We start from the raw sequence: 17,470 nt of genomic DNA, 5'->3' as shown, positions 1-17,470 counted from the left end.
GTCAGGTGATTGACTTGGCCATTGCATAACATTCCACTTCTTTCCCTTAAAAAACTCTTTGGTGGCTTTCGCAGTATGCTTCGGGTCATTGTCTATCTGCACTGTGAAGCTCTGTCCAATGAGTTCTGAAGCATTTGGCTGAATATGAGCAGATAATATTGCCCGAAACACTTCGGAATTCATCCTGCTGCTTTTGTCAGCAGTCACATCATCAATAAATACAAGAGAACCAGTTCCATTGGCAGCCATACATGCCCATGCCATGACACTACCACCACCATGCTTCACTGATGAGGTGGTATGCTTTGGATCATGAGCAGTTCCTTTCCTTCTCCATACTCTTCTCTTCCCATCACTCTGGTACAAGTTGATCTTGGTCTCATCTGTCCATAGGATGTTGTTCCAGAACTGTGAAGGCTTTTTTAGATGTTGTTTGGCAAACTCTAATCTGGCCTTCCTGTTTTTGCGGCTCACCAAAGGTTTACAATGGGTCTTTTGGTGTTGCTGAGCTCACCGGTGCGTTCTTTCTTTTTAAGGATGTTCCAAACAGTTGATTAGGCCACACCTAATGTTTTTGCTATCTCTCTGATGGGTTTGTTTTGTTTTTTTCAGGCTAATGATTGCTTGCTTCACTGATAGTGACAGCGCTTAGGATCTCATATTGAGAGTTGACAGCAACACATTCCAAATGCAAACAGCACACTTGAAATTAACTCTGGACCTTTTATCTGCTCCTTGTAAATGGGATAATGTGGGAATAACACACACCTGGCCATGGAAAAACTGAGCAGCCAGTTGTCCTATTACTTTTGGTCCCTTAAAGTGGGAAGCACATATACAAACCGTTGTAATTCCTACACCTTTCACCTGATTTGGATGTAAATACCCTCAAATTAAAGCTGAAAGTCTGCAGTTAAATCACATCTTGTTTGTTTCATTTCAAATCCATTGTGGTGGTGTATAGAGCCAAAAAGATTAGAATTGTGTTGATGTCCCAATATTTATGGACCTTACTGTATATTCATATGGGGATGTGGTACCTTTAACTAGTCCTTCAATTTGCCTGAGCATACCTCTAACATTGAGAGTATATAATTTATACAAAAATACATATACATGGGCGTGGCCGAACCGCGGATGTGGGCAGACATGGGATCAGATAGCTCCGCCGGGACTCCTGCTCTTTTATCCTTCTGCCAGTCCGAACTGCCGACTTACTTACCTAAAACGGTCCTGGTGACATCCCTGATCGCGCGCACAGCTCCGGTGAGTTGCTCCGCTACCTGCCGCCATGCAAAAATGACCTAAAGAGGGTAAAGCTGCAGCAGCCGGACAGGCCAAAGATGACGCTCCCGCGCTGCGAGCATCGCATAAAGAAACATACCTGGAGGCTGCCCAGAAACTTTTTACCAAGCCGGCTTCTAGGGATCGTTCCTCCTCTGGAGCCGCATTTATGATTGAAGGGGGGCCGTTGTTGGCTGGACTGGTCGTTTTCTCCACTTCCCTGGATAGGCGGATGCCACCCTACCACGACTACTGCTATGCATTTGGAACTGCTCATGGTTCATGAGGAGATTGCGTTGTCAACTGTGATCCCTCACTGGTTTCCACCTTTCGGTCCTAGTTGGATGCACCCTTGTGACTCCCCTTCTCCCCACTCCCTGGTAACCGTGATTCCCCCCTGTGTTCCTTGTGCCTTTATCCCTGAATTTGTCTTCACTGGCTCACATTTATCCGCATGAATGACTCCCTGCACTGCAACTACGAGGTTCTTTGCCTTTTTCCTGTGTATGCTCTGTCGGCTGTGTGACTTTCCCTTCCCGTGCCTGGATTGTGTCAACATCATGGACCCTGTACGCCTCCCTACTGCTACGTGGGGGGTTTGGCAGTAATCTGGGCCCCCATTTGCAGCGTGGGACTCCCATTGCAATTTTTCCTTCGAGGCTATGCCTTTATTTTCCCCATGGCTGATACGCTTTATGTTCTCTCCTGGAATGTTAGGGGCCTAAACAACCCCACTAAAAGAACAGCGGTTCTCCGGAACATTAAAAGGTTGCAGGCCAACATTGTATGTTTACAGGAGACCCATATGGCTCCTGCTGGCACATGTAATTTGGTACCCAGTATGTTCAGTTATCAATACCATTCTGTTTACTCTAGTTACTCTAGGGGAGTTTGTATGCTGGTTCGGAGGGGTGTGCAATTTACCTGTTTACATTCTGTGATAGATCCTGAGGGTCGATTTATCGTTATGCTGTGTCAGGTGGCGAGTCTGACTTGCGTATTTGCTGCAATCTATGTCCCGCCACCTACTCAGCTAGGGTGCTTCGGTTGGTGCTGGACCAGGTGACTAAATTCCCGGATGTGCCTTTATTAATAATGGGAGACTTTAATACTGTCATGGACATTGCACTAGACAGATTTGCTCAGCGCTCCATTGGTCCCCTGCCCACTGGGAGCTCTACGCCCTTTGCTCGGCTGGCGGGGGAGCTCGGACTGACGGACGTCTGGCGGATGGCCAATCCGGGGGTGAGGCAGTTTTCCTGCTTCATGGCCGCTCTTTCTGGACTTTCCTGGATTGACATGGGGCTGGGAAATTATCGTCTTTTGCCTTTGGTATTCTCGGCGGGATACGAGCCGAGGTTGGTCTCTGACCATTCCCCGCTCTGGGTCCGACTGGCCCTCCCTATTAGTCAGGGTAGGCCTTTGTGGAAATTAAATCCTTTCTGGCTGACGCTCTTTCCTAGCCCTGATCCTCTCCCGGCCCTGTTGTCATTCTTCTTTAGACAAAACTTACATTCTGCTGATATTGGGGTCGTGTGGGATGCCGCCAAGGCGTTCATGAGGGGACCCTTTATTGAGGCCATCAACGGGATAAAAAACAAAACAAAGGCATGGGAAAATACAGTCCTGACGGAAGTTATGAGGTCAGAGGCTGCCTATATTGCTGACCCCTCCGAGGCCACCCAGAGGTCATGGCTGGCAGCCCAGACTCTCTCGGGTACGGTATCGCTACAGCGGGCGGAGAATAAGCGTTTCTTCTTGCAGCAGAGGTACTTTGAAGAGGGTGAGACTACTAGCCATATGTTAGCTATGATGGTGAGGGCTCAACAACCTGCCACTTTCATCCCTGTACTTGCTGACTCTCAAGGGAACCGGTGGTATACAACTACTGACGTAGGGAGGGTACTGTGTGCTTTCTTTCAAAACCTTTATTCTTCTAAAGTAACGGCAAGCACCCGGGAGATAGAGGACATCCTGGATGGTTGTGACCTTCCTGCTTTTTCAGCCGAGGACGTGGCTCTATTGAGCGCCCCCTGATGGAGGACGAGGTGCACACTGCTCTGGGGGCTGCTCCAAATGGTAGATCACTGGGGGCTGATGGTATCCCCTCGGAGGTCTACAGCAGGTATGCGGAGCAGTTGGTGCCTAGACTGATCCAAGTGTATAACTCTGCACTTTGGAAGGGAGGTTGCCGGCATCCATCACTGAGGTTATTGTGGTGCTTCTCCTGAAGCCTGACAAGGACCCGACTTTACCTGACTCCTACAGACCTATTTTGATACTTACGTCGGACGTCAAGATCTTGGCGAAGGTCTTGGCAACCCGGCTCTCTCAGTTTATACACAAGGTTATCTATCAGGACCAATCGGGCTTCCCTGCGCGTTCGACAGCACTGAATCTTCGTCGCTTCTTTCTTAATCTTCAGATGCCAATAGACAATCCTGAGAATAGGGCGATTTTTTTTTTTTTTTTTGCTGGATGCCGCCAAGGCATTTGATAGCGTTGAATGGAAATACTTATGGGCTGTGCTTCGTCGCTTTGGCGTGCGGGAGACTTTCCTTCTCTGGGTGCAATTATTGTACACGGGTCCCACGGCTAGGTTGCGATTTAATGGGGAACTGTCTGGACCCTTCGGCCTTCATAGGGGTACCCGGCAGGGCTGCCCGCTATCTCCGCTGCTGTTCGCCATGGCGTTGGAGCCCTTGGCGGCGCGGGTCCAGGCCTCCTCCGGGATCGTGGGGTTCATGCGGGGGACGCGTGAAGATGTTATCTCCTTATATGCAGATGACACTCTCCTTTACCTAGGAGACACCCAGGATTCTCTGCGCACGTTAATGTCCCATAGACTATTTTGGTTCGCTATCGGGATTCTCCATCAACTGGGACAAGTCAGTATTACTGCCTTTAGACCCTCTTCCCACCCCTCTTCCCCCATGCGCATCATCGGTGAGAGTAGTGGACAGATTCAAGTACTTGGGAATACAGGTCACACCGGACCCCTCTGACTACCTGACATTGAATTTAGTGCCTCTGCTGCAGAAGTTTCGCTCTAAATGCACGAGTTGGTGCAAACTGCCGCTCCCTGTCGCTGGCTGTGTCAATCTTATCAAGATGGTGTGGGCGCCCCAATTGCTATGTTTTCCACAATACACCCGTGTGGATCCCTAAACTATGGTTCCATAGGATAGAATCTCAATTCCGGGAAATGATCTGGTGTAAGAAAGTAGCCAGAATTAAGCTGTCCACCCTCCAGATAGGGAATGATGGGGGCGGGTTGGCGGTGCCGAACCCCCGGGTGTATTTCCTGGCCTCCCAGGTTCAGCACATGGGGGGCTGGGGGAAACCGGACGGCTGGATCTCATTGGAGCCATGTTGGCTCCGGCGGACTCCCCTTCTCCTGTCCTGGTCCATTTGTAGGCTGGATTTGCACACCTGCCAGCGGGTATGCCGACAGTTGCTCTGCTTCGGATGGTGTGGCGGTGTGTCAAGGCGATGCTCCAAGTTGGGGGTTTCCTACCTGAGACCCCCATCTGGGACAATCGGAACTATAAGAAGCTCCTCCACTTGGAGGGAGTAGAAATCTGGAAGATGTCGGGAGTATGCTTCATGACGCAACTGTTTAGGGGACGGGTGCTGAAATCCTTCCAGGAATTGCAAAGGGAAGTTAATGTGCCACGACAGTATTTTTTTAGATGACAAGAAGGGTATGATTTCTGATGTTTATGCTGCCCTTCTAGGCTCTCTCCCTGCCAGGGCGGCTTGGGAGGAGGACCTTGGTCCCATTGATGGGGAAATGTGGGAACTGTGCCTTTCGTCCATTCCCCTGGTTTCGGTCTCTGCCTCGCAAAAGGTTTCCCACCTCATGCTGTTTCACAGAGCGTATAGGACGCCTGTTCGGCTTCACCGTTGGGGCCGTAGGCCTACCCCCCTATGCCCGAAGTGTGATCGGGAACAAGGAACGCTGATACATATGTATGGAGATGCCCCAAGCTATTTAGATACTGGTCCATGATTATAGCCACGATATATCCAGAGTTTATAACTTTCAACTACTTTGTGATCCGGTGATATGCCTTCTTGGGGCTCTGGAGGTGGAAACCTTGACCCCCAATGCCCATGTGGCTGTTCTTCGGCTACTATACGTAGCTCGTAAACTTATAGCCAGGTCCTGGATATCTTCCAGGGTCCCATCGGTGCAGCAGTGGATTTCCCAGGTTAATAGCTCCTTAATCAGGGAAAAGTTGACCTATCAACACAGAAAGGCACAAAAAAAGTTTTACTCACTCTGGCAACCTTGGCTGGATGATCCGGCCTTGGCCCCTCCACAGCTGGTTATGCACAGGCTTCTTGAAGTTTAATTACAAATGTTTGGAATGTTGCAGGTGAATACAGATGGTGAAGAGTCCTTCCCTTCCCTTCCCCTAATGCCCCACCCTTGATCTCTTCGTACCCTTGCCCCTTTCCCTCTTTCCATCCCTTCTATTTCTGCTTTTACCCTACTCCTTTTCCAGTGCTTTCCACTTAGCTTCTTGCTCACATGGAAGTTATTGTACGTTGGGTTATGATAATATTATTATTATAGCTTTGTGGTTTCTTGTGGATTCATTGTACTGATGTATGTTGATACAAACAAAATACTGTTTGTACAATGTTCGATTTTATTCTTAAATAAGTTCTATTTCTTGAAAAAAAAAAAAAAATACATATACATATCATAGTTGTCTGCATGACAACAGGAAGCATGCCAGGGATGTGATACAAAAATAAAAAGAAAGAAAGAAAAAAATGAAAATAATGTTGAAAAAAAAAGAAGGAAAAAATATATTATAATAAAAATTATGACTGCTAAGACCTCTGCCACCTCCATTCTGAGTCTCTGCAGGAACTGGAGAATAATCGCAGTAGGAGGGAAGGCGTAGGCTCTGCGAAATTTCCAATGGTCCGTGAGAGCGTCGACTCCAATGGCTCGGGGGTCTCGGAACCTTGTGTAATATTTTGCAAGCTTCTTGTTGCCTGGAGCTGCAAATAGGTCAACCTCCGGAAGAAAGTCTAGGGACTGAACCCACCTGAAAACTTCCATGTTGAGGGACCACTCGTTGTCGAGTGTCACTCGAGAGAGAAAGTCTGCCTGTAGGTTCTGTATCCCCGGGACATACACCGCTGACAGGTTGGTTAGATACCTCTGAGCCCAGAGCATAATTGGCTTCACTTCCTGCAGGAGAGACCAGCTGCGTGTTCCGCCCTGCCTCTTCACATAGGCCACCGCTGTAGTGTTGTCTAATCTGAGGATTACAGATGCTCCCTGAATCAGATGTTAAAAGGCCTGGAGAGCCTTGAAGGCTGCCCTGAGTTCCAGGATGTTGGAGACAATCCCGACGGTAGAGAAGCCCCACTTGCCTTGTGCTGTCTCAGACAGACAGTGAGCTCCCCAACCCGTGGAGCTGGCATCCAATGTCACCGTGATCCAGGAGATGGGGGCTATGGAGTGACAGTTCAGAAGGTTTTCTCTTACCAACCACCATGGAAGACTCCTCTTCATGACTGCCGTCCAATACAATCCGCTGGGCCAGATCGTCTGACTGCCATTGCTGGAGAAAGCCTCTCTGGAATGGTTTGGAGACAATCCCGAGGAAAAATAATACATTTAGAACTAATCTTAGCAAAAATGTACTTGCGATTTCAGTTCAGACACGGTAAGGGCGCAGTACAACGGGCTTCGGGCAACACAGGACCACCCGCAGCAGCATGGGCTTTCGGTCACCAGATGAATCTTCAATTGCCCCCTCCATACCCAGCTAATAGCAAGGGCTTATCAGAGGCAGGACCATGTTGAACCAAATCCACAATCCAAGACGTCCAAACGAAGGATAGGAAACACACAGGTATGTGCAACCTGAGGAGGACAAAAAAGGAACATGGATGCTGAAAAGGAGCAAAGATTTATGGGAGTGGGGTCCTATAGGGTAGGAGAGGAGGCGGGGCCTACCCGAACGTATGCTGCCATGGAGTCTGTCAGGAAATAAGAATATTACATAGGACCCATAAAAAAATAAAAAGGATTTTTATTACAGAAATTTTGGCTTACTGAAAAATATGTCCATGTACAGTATAGTATGCACTCAATACTTGGTCAGGATCCTCAAAGAATTAGAATATTACATAGGACTAATAAAAAAGAGAGAGGATTTTTAATACAGAAATGTTGGCTTACTGAAAAGCATGTCCATGTACAGTGTAGTATGCGCTCAATACTTGGTCCGGGCTCCTTTTGCATGAGATACTGCATCAAATTGGCTTAGCATGGAGGCGATCAGCCTCTGGCACTGCTGAGGTGTTATGGAAGCCCAGGTTTCTTTGGTAGTGGCCTTCAGCTCGTCTGCATTGTTACATAGTTACATAGTTTGTGAGGCTGAAAAAAGATATCAGTCCATCCAGTTCAACCTATGATGTGTGTGTGTGTGTGTGTGTGTGTGTGTGCTTGCTGTTAACCGTACATTCTGCAGTGTATTGTATGTTGTAGTCTTTAAGGTGCCCATCTAATAGTTTTTTGAAACTATCGATGCTCCCTGCTGATATGACTGCTTGTGGAAGCGAATTCCACATCCTTACTGCTCTGACAGTGAAGAACCCCCTACGTATTTTAAGGTTAAACCGTTTTTCCTCTAGTTTTAGTGAGTGGCCACGTGTCTTATTGTATTCCCTTTCTCTGAAAAGTTTGTTCCTTATGCTAGGGTCGCCAGTACAGTTTTTGTACATTGATATCATATCCCCCCTCAAGCGTCTCTTCTCCAGAGAGAATAAGTTCAGTGCTTGTAGTCTTTCCTCATAGCTGATGTCCTCCATTCCCCCAATTATTTTTGTTGCCCTTCTCTGGACTCTCTCCAGTTCCAGCACATCCTTCCTGAGGACCGGGGCCAGAACTGGACAGCATACTCCAGATGTGGCTGGACCAGAGTCTTGTAGAGTGGGAGAATAATCTCTTTATTTCTGGAGTGAATCCCCTTTTTTACATGCCAGTATTCTGTTTGCTTTGCTTGCAGCAGCTTGGCATTGCCAAGCCTGTTGTCCACTAGTACCCCCAGGTTTTTCCATCTTAGATTCCCCCAGAGGTTTCCCCCCTAGTGAGTACCTTGCTTTCGTGTTTCTGATGCCAAAGTGCATTACTTTACATTTTTCAACATTAAACCTCATCTGCCATGTAGTTGCCCACCCCATTATTTTGTTCAGGTGCGCTTGTAAGGTTTCCACATCCTGCATAGAAGATATTGGCATGCTTAGTTTAGTATCATCCGCAAATACCGAGATTGTGCTAGATATCCCCTCCTCTAGATCATTTATGAATAAATTAAACAGGATTGGTCCAGGACAGATCCTTGGGGGACCCCACTTTCCACACCAGCCCAATCCGAGTACTCCCCATTAATCACCACCCTCTGGACTCTCCCCTGGAGCTAGTTTTATATTCAGGTACTCACCCTATGGTCCATACCTACATTCCTTAGTTTGTACAGTAAGCGTTTGTAGGGAACGGTGTCAAATGCCTTTGCAAAGTCCAGATACACCACATCCACAGGCTTTCCTTTATCTAGGTGGCTTCTCACTTCATCGTAGAAGGTTAAGAGATTGGTCTGGCAAGACTGATTTTTCATGAATCCATGCTGATTACTACTATTAATACCGTTTTCATTACTAAAGTCTTGTATGTGGTCCCATAACATCCCCTCCAAAATCTTGCAGACTACTGATGTTAGGCTGACCGGCCTATAGTTACCCGGGATATATCTCTGCCCTTTTTTAAATATTGTTACAATGTTGGCTTTTTTTCCAATCAGCTGGCACCATACCTGTCTGTAGACTACCCTTAAAGATCAAGAATAATGGTCTGGCAATCACCTGGCTGAGCTCTTTAAGAACCCTCGGATGCAAGCCATCCGGTCCCGGCGATTTATTTATGTTAAGTTTTCTCTAGTTTAGTTCTAAGTCTTTCTTCTGTTAGGCATGGCGGTACATCCTAAGGTGTATTATTTAGTTTAGCATTATAAGACTGAAGAGAAGAAATTATTTAACACTTTCGCCTTCTCTCTGTCCACTGTGGCCAGATTTCCTTTGTCGTCTTTTATGGGGCCAATGTGTTCTGGCCTCGCTTTCTTACTGTTTATATACTTAAAGCAGCCCTCAAAATTTCCACTCGCCTGCTCGCATTTTGCGAGTGGAAAATTATGTAGGGCGAGCTCCGGTCAGGGGAAGAGAGGAGAGGAAAGCCGGCCGAAGGATTGGATAGTGTCAGAGCGGCGGATCATCCCACTGTAACAGCTTTAGTTGTAATTGCCGGGCGCTCGCCGACATACACAGTCCCGCCTTCTAGCCCGGCTTCTTTGATAGACACCTGGCCAACCAGGACGTGCGACGTCTATCAAAGTAGCCGGGCTAGGAGGCGGGACTGTGTATGTCGGCGAGCGCCCGGCAATTACAACTAAAGCTGTTACAGCGGGATGTTCCCCGCTCTGACATTATGCGGCCAGCAGTACTGATGGAGGGGGTAAGCCGATCATCTCACCCAGAGCCGGTACAAGGGGTGGGAGGGAGGGATGGATGGACGACTGCCTTGGGCGTCTGTAGTATGGGAGGTGGAGGGTGCCTGTCAATAGCGGTCATCAGATCAGGACTTCTTTTCACCTTAAATAGAGCGGAGGTGGAGCGGAGAAGACAATTCCTAAACCTTTGCACGGACAGCTGGCGGGAGAGATGCGGATGCAGAAGGGGAAGAAGATTGCGGCTCAGGAATGACACTGGATGTCAGATCCAGACTATACAGAGTTTTTTATCCCCTGTCCTCCGAGTCAAAGCAAGCAATGTGGAAAGGGGGCGGGTAACAAACTCTGTATAGCCCCATCTGACATCCAGTGTCATTCCTGAGCTGCAATCTTCTTCCCCTTCTGCTTTTGCAGCCACATCTCTCCCGCCAGCTGTCCGTGCAAAGCTTTAGGAATAGGAATCTGCTTCTCTTAAGCTCCTCCTCTGCTCTGACATATGAAGAGAAGGAGCCTCAGAAGAGGAGGATCACAGAGCGATGTGCTGCGCTGTATCTGAGGTCTGCGACATGCTGGAGGAAAGGGAGAACTGCACTGGGGGCACAAATCTTATCCGGTCACCTCCCAAATTCCCATCTCAGCACAATCCCCCCCCTCCTAGCACAACCCCCCCATCTCAGCACAGTCCCCCCCCCCTCCTAGCACAACCCCCCATCTCAGCACAGTCCCCCCCCCTCCTAGCACAACCCCCCCATCTCAGCACAATTCCCCCCCTCCTAGCACAACCCCCCCATCTCAGCACCGCCCCCCCTCCTAGCACAACCCCCATCTCAGCACAGCTCCCCCCTCCCATATTGATCCCACCTAGAAGTAATCATCTGCCCACCCCTCCTAGTACAAATTCTCTTATTCCCCCCCCCCCCCCCAAGGACAATCCCCCAAAAAGTATTTGTACTAGGAGGGGTGGGGAGAAGATGATTACTTCTAGGTGGGATCGATATGGGGGGGGGGGTTTGTGCTGGGATGGGGAATTTGAGAGGTGACAATATAAGATTTCTTTTAGCAGGGGAATCGGGGGGGAGGGTGCAAGGAGGAGTGATTTGTGCTGGGGGAGGGGGTGAGGATTTGTGCAAGGAGTGGGGATTTGGGGATCGTCCTTGAAGAGATTATTGGAATGGGGTGGGGGGGGGTGGATTTGTGCCAGAACAGGAAGTCTTGGGGCTGTTAAAAGGGGGTATTCGGGGGGGGTTGTGCCAGTAGGAATAAATGGGGTTTTTTGTGCTAGGGGGAACATTTTGATGGGGGAGGATTTGACGGGTAGGATTTGTTCTAGGAGGTGAAATTTGGGGGGGGGGGGTACTAGGAGGGTGATTTGGGGGGTTCCAGACCCTTGATGGGCACTGATTAGGCTGCACTGATGGGCACTGAAAACGATGTTATTAATATTTATTTTTGTAACTTCTGCATTAGTTCAAAAACATTTAACAGTGTAATTTTATGAGATAATTTATGAGGGCGTGTTTAGGGGCGGAATTAGGGGTGGGGCAGGGTGTTTAGCCACCCAGGGTTTAGTTTTGCTCTTTTAAATGTATTTCCCTTTGGAATGCACTGGCCAATCCCTTTGTTTAGTATGCTCTTGAAGCACTCCCATTTTTCCTCTGTGTTCTTTGTTCCCAGGGTTCTATCCCATTTGATATTTTCTAGCAAAGAGCAGAGTTTTGGGAAATTGGCTCTTTTGAAATTTAGTGTCCTTATATTACCCTTGTGTTTCCTATTACTATGATTAATACTGAAACGAATTGACCTATGGTCACTGTTTCCTAAGTTGCCCCGTATTTCTATATCCGTGAGCGGGTCTGTATTGTTGGTAATTAGTAGGTCTAGTACCGCATTGTTTTTTGTCTGTGCGTTCATCATTGTCCTGCAAAACATTTAGGAACTGCCGAGCCTTGGCTGAAGGCGCGGTTCCTTCTGCCCAGTCTATATCTGGATAATTAAAGTCCCCCATTATAATGACATTTCCCATCCTTGCTGCCAATACTATCAGTGAAAGGAGGTCCGCCTCCCCCTCCTCCCTCTGGTTGGGGGGCCTATAGCATACGCCCAATATTACCTTCCCCATAGTGCCTTCCCTTTGAAGTTCTACCCATAGGGATTCTGCCTCCTCCATAGATAGCTCCATTATTAATATCATCCCTCATATTTACCTGTACACTGTTCTTAATATACAGGCATACCCCTCCCACTTTTTTACCTTCTCTATCTCTGCGATAAAGGGAATACCCCTGAATGGTCGCCATCCAATCATGAGAGTTGTCGAACCAAGTCTCTGTAATCCCCACAAAATCTAAGTCCTCCTCATACATCAGCAGCTCCAGCTCTCACATCTTGTTGGCCAGGCTTCTGGTATTGGAATACAAACCTCGTAATTTTGACCGAATGCATACCATATCCTTATTTGATGTTGTTTTTAGGCTGCTCTTGTGATTTTCCCCCATACTCACCTTGGATTTAGAAACTCTGAACACCCTACTGCTAATGTCCCCATTTGTGCCCTCTGAATCTTGCTCCCCGCTGGCTAATTCTACATCTGTATCCTCCCCCCATCACCTAGTTTAAAAGCCCCTCTAACTTTTTGGCCATCCTCTCACCCAGTACGGTTACACCACCGCATTTAGGTGCAATCAGTCCATATCAAAGAGCGGTGGCCGACTGAGAAGTCGGCCCAGTTCTCCCGAAACCCGAAACCTTCCTTACTACACCAGCTTCTCAGCCACTTGTTAACTTCCCTAATCTCCCGCTGCCTCTTGTTGTGGAAATTTTATTGTGGATGTTTCTTTAGGATGTATTTTTAATTAAATTGCCATAATGTCTCCCAGTGTCAGTTAACCGGTAATCGCTATGCACAGCGAATATTGCTTTAACCACTTGCCGACCGCCGCACGACTATCTACGTCGGCGGTCAGCCCCTCACAGGCAAACTGACGTAGGTCTACGTCGCTTGCTTGTGAGGGTTTAGGGAGCGAGCGCGCGCCCCTGGAGGCGCGCTCCCGCGTGGTCACGGACCCACCCGCGCGTGTGACCGGCGGACCCGATGTCCGCCGGCCACTCTGCGATCGGCGGGGGAGAGGGAGAAAGTCAGGCGGCTTGTGTAAACAAGCTGCCTGTCATTCTCCCCTCTGTATGAGAGATGATCATACGGTTTTACTATGTAGAACCGTTGATCACTCTGCATACAGCTGAAGCCACAGCCAATCACAGTAGAAAGCACGCCCCTAGGGACACACACAGCCCCTCCCTCTCAGATAAAGTTAACCCCTTCACTACCAGTGTATTTTTACAGTAACAGTGCATATATATAGCACTGATTACTGTAGTAATGTCACTGGTAACCCCAAAAGTGTCAAAAATGTCAGTCAAGGGTCCGATCTGTCCGCCGCAATGTCGCAAAAAAAATCGCAGATCGCCGCCATTACGTGTTAAAAAAAAACAACAAAAATGACAAAAATCTTTCCCTTTGTTAGTAAACGTGATAACTTTTGCGCAAACCAATCAAAATACGCTTTTTGCGATTTTTTTTTTTTTTTTTTTTTTTTTTTTTTTTAACAAACCTAGGTAGCATAAAACAAATTGGCCGAAAATGTTAAAAAATTTTGATTTTTACATTTTTTTTGGGGGGAATTTCATATAAAAAAAAGTTAAAAATATTGCTATTTTTGCAAAATGTACGCTTTTTTTTGTTTATAGCGCATGATCAAAAAATCGCACAGGTGATCAAATACCACCAAAAGAAAGCTCTGTTTGTGGGAAAAAAATGACGCCAAATTCGTTTAGGTACAGTGTCGCACGACCGCGCAATTGTCCGTTAAGGTCACGCAGTGCCGAATCGCAAAATACCCCCTGGTTGTTTAGCAGCCAAATCCTCCGGGGCTTAAGTGGTTAACTGGCATTGAATGAAAGATCTGTTAGTGAAAATCTTCCATTAAGATGGGATGGCACAATACTTGTAGCAAGGAGAGTCTATCGCACAAATGTATACCCGCCATCCAGGGCCCCGCCTATTTACTGCGGAGATATGTTTGTGAAGTAGAATTCTTATAATTTTACCAAGATTAATGGATGGCATCTTTCAGTCATAATTGATCCGTATGACTGAAATACTGCTGCTATTGTCTTATGCAGATAAAGCCTCATCGACTGGAACAAATAGAATGGTCACTATCAAATATGGTTTATATGAACTATATTTGATGGGATCCACTAACAGGTAATAAGTCCATGTTTGTGAATGAGCACAGACAAGTCCATAAAATGGCAGCCATTTCTGCTCATCTCTGCACATGTCTGTGTTTTTACATAAACACTGACTCTTCGTTCCCATTATATTTTTTGAATGTATACATGTTCTGTGATTGGTGGTCTTGAAGCTACTCCCTGTAACCCCCCTTGTGTTCACTTGCTGTAAATAAACCTGCTCTACTCTGGATGGGGCAGAGGAACCCTCCAGATGGCATCGAATTGACTACAGCAAGCGTGTCTGTTCATTTCCTTGCTGCCGAGCGCTTGGCTAACCTTATACAAAAGAGCAGTACATTGTAAATTTCAGTACAAGGGTTTAATGGCGTTTGGCACATATTAATATCCACAAGCGCGCTTTCCAGCGCATCAAGTGAATTTCTATGTTCCAAGCCCAATTAATTTCTACGACAGTAATGGCGAATCAGGAAGTTCTAACCAATCGTCTCTAACTTCACAGCGGAAAAAAAAGAGGGGAGTGAGTCGGGTTTGCTGCAACAAAGGCCGGCCGTGTGGTAAGACACTTCATTTCAGTTTTTGAAAATTTGATGTTTTAAACCAAGGCTTACTTTCTTTGTCCGCTGTGGAAGTAGAAACACAGCTTAGCAAAAGGACCTTTTCATTTGCAGCATTCGCTCTTTTGTGGCTTGGGATCAGTTCTATTAATTGGGGGAGAAACCTGTATACAAGATTCCCAGTTAATACATCCTGGGGTTGTGATATGTGTTAAATATTTTCTTGTAACATCTCTGTTATAATATCAGTTTCGTTCAATAGGATAGCAATAGATTATCAATCAATGTTTTTTTGGGCAGCAGATTGGTTTGTGTATGTGCTGGAATTGGTTTTTGGCGGGAACTCGTTTATTCGTGAAACTGGTGGTTGTTTTAGATGCTGACGTTTGAATTTAACATAGAGCAGACGGTTTTGTACTGAGTTTCTGTTTTAACTGGCAGATTGTGTTGCGCAGCCTAAAATCGGCATTCCATGAGAATTGCTATTGTCTACACTATATTCTGAATACGGCTGATCGTAAATCCTGTTTTTCTTGTTTTTTGTATCTCTTTGTCGTATACCAAGAAACACATATTTGCTCAACCTCTTTGTTTTGTGCCACCAATTTGGGCCTAACATGTGCTTGGCGGCCATTTTGGGATGCAATTTCCTTTGTGTGGCAGCCATTTTTGGACTCCCACATTACCATTTTGTTAAATGGTGTTGAAACCCATGTGGCTGAGATGCTATTTTGAGCTTTAACAAACATTTTTCCCTGTTTTGTTTCTAGTAAAAAAAAAATTCTCTTTTTTTGTTATTTTTAAAGGTCAACTTTGTTATAGAGTTATTATGTTATTTGAGCACTGTATTGCAGTTTAAAGTGGTGTTTCTTCATTTTCATTGAAATTCAGCATCTAGGAAGATTTTTTTTTTACAGGACCATTGCGGTTGTTTTTCTAGCTAGCTTTGTTCATCTTTTTGTTCATATTTAGCATATCCATATCTAACCCATTAGTTTTTAGTTTTTTTTTTGTGTTTTTATGTCTGTTTTTAGGGGTAACTATTTTGTTTTGTAAGTTTTTTGTTTAATCTGTTTTTGTAGTGTATTTTGTCTAGTTTTTTGTTATAACTGTAAGATTTTCAATGATAGACTACATTGTGGAGTGTGACTGATCCATTCTTTTATTGGATTCAGTTTTTGGGTTTGTTTTGTGCTGAATAGTGGTTGTTTCTCACAGAGGTAGTTTTCGGTACTGCAGGTTGAATTTTAGGTAGAGAGGTTATACCTTACAGTGTGCAATCAGTAACCGGCATCTCAATTTAATTTTAAATGCAACATCAAGGAATAGACTGAAGCCAAGGTTTGTATAGGGAGGGCGTTCATTGTGTTTTCGGGGTTGTTTGACTGCATGGGTTAGGTCGAAATGAACGTGTGTACTTTGAGTCATCTACGTGAAACGGGTGATTGCGACAAGCTTGTTTCAGCCTTCAACGTGTGAGTAGTAGATACCGAAAGCCGCCTATAATTTGGCCGTGTAAAATAATCAGAGCTGGGGAGTGAGTGGGGGTTGATGAGCTGTACAGCCATACGAAGCCACCAGGTTGAGGTCTTCTAGCTGACCAGCAGAGGGCCGTGTAAAATAATCGGAGACCGGAAGCAGGTCAACACTGTCAAAATTGGACCTGGCAGTGTTGCTCCTAAACCAGGTGCAAAGGAGCGATTCGAATCATCACGGGCAATGGTTTTGTCCGTGCAAGGGGGGGAAACGCAGGCCCCCTAAATTAGCCAAACAACTTTCGCGGTACATGAAGTCTGAGTTTGGGGCTCGGGCCATGAGACCCCTCAGGAAGTGGCATAACCAAGGGAAACAGTTGGTGCATCCCTTTTGGAAGGTGTTTTTGATGTCTGAAGATGGGAGGAGTTCTTTATTGAATTTAGGACTAGGCTCCAGGCAGCAAAGATGCTAAGCATAGCGCAATTGTGGTCAATCAGCAAGGTGTGCATGAGGCTGTTTCAGTCCAAAAGAACCGCATTATGTACACTTGGCCGCTGACACTGAACCCGTCACTGTCTCTCCTGATTCACGGCTTGTTATTGACTCTATTGTCTCTGCACTTTAATCTCCATTTTCTTCATCTCACGGTGCAGATCTTGATACTGTTAACATCCTCCCACCTCACAGTGTCTCTATCTCTCAACAGCCTGTCATAACAGCTGAACCCTCTCCTTCTAACTCTGTGGCAAAGTATAAGTTCTTGTAACAGGATGCTATATGGATGTGGAAAGTCAGGGCACATCAGGCATAATTGTCCGACCAACCCGGCTGGTCCGTGGGGTAAGTGGCAATTTATTCCGGAGGATCTGGAAATTTCAAAAGGTAGGTATGGTCAGAAATGACTATGACTTATCATAGGGCGTTAGTAAACCAATGTCAGCCCACATCCTAGAGAAATTAAAAAAGTCCCTTCCTTTGCCTCACTGACACTGATGCAGCCAAAATGGTTCTAAGGTCTCAAGACCCTAGAGGCAAGGTTACCCCTTCCAGGGGAGACAAATCCCAGTGTAGGTCTCACGGGCCAGATAGTGTCTTTACGAAGACTGAACCTCTCTATTGCAGGCTAGGCCAGTTCTGCAAGGAGAAGCTTGTTTTTTTAGGTCATTGCATTTCTCTGGGTACCCAACATCTAACCACTCAGAGAATACAGACATTGAAGGACCCCCAAAGACCTTGTAACCTTAACCACTTAAGCCCCGGAGGATTTGGCTGCTAAACGACCAGAGGGTATTTTGCGATTCGGCACTGCGTGACTTTAACGGACAATTGCGCGGTCGTGCGACGCTGTACCTAAACGAATTTGGCGTC

The sequence above is a fragment of the Pelophylax lessonae genome (genome assembly GCF_965119305.1).
Source record: "Pelophylax lessonae genome assembly, chromosome: 1".
NCBI classification, from domain to species: Eukaryota; Metazoa; Chordata; class Amphibia; order Anura; family Ranidae; genus Pelophylax; species Pelophylax lessonae.
The sequence above is the reverse complement of the archived record's forward strand: the minus strand, read 5'-3'. Positions refer to the sequence as shown.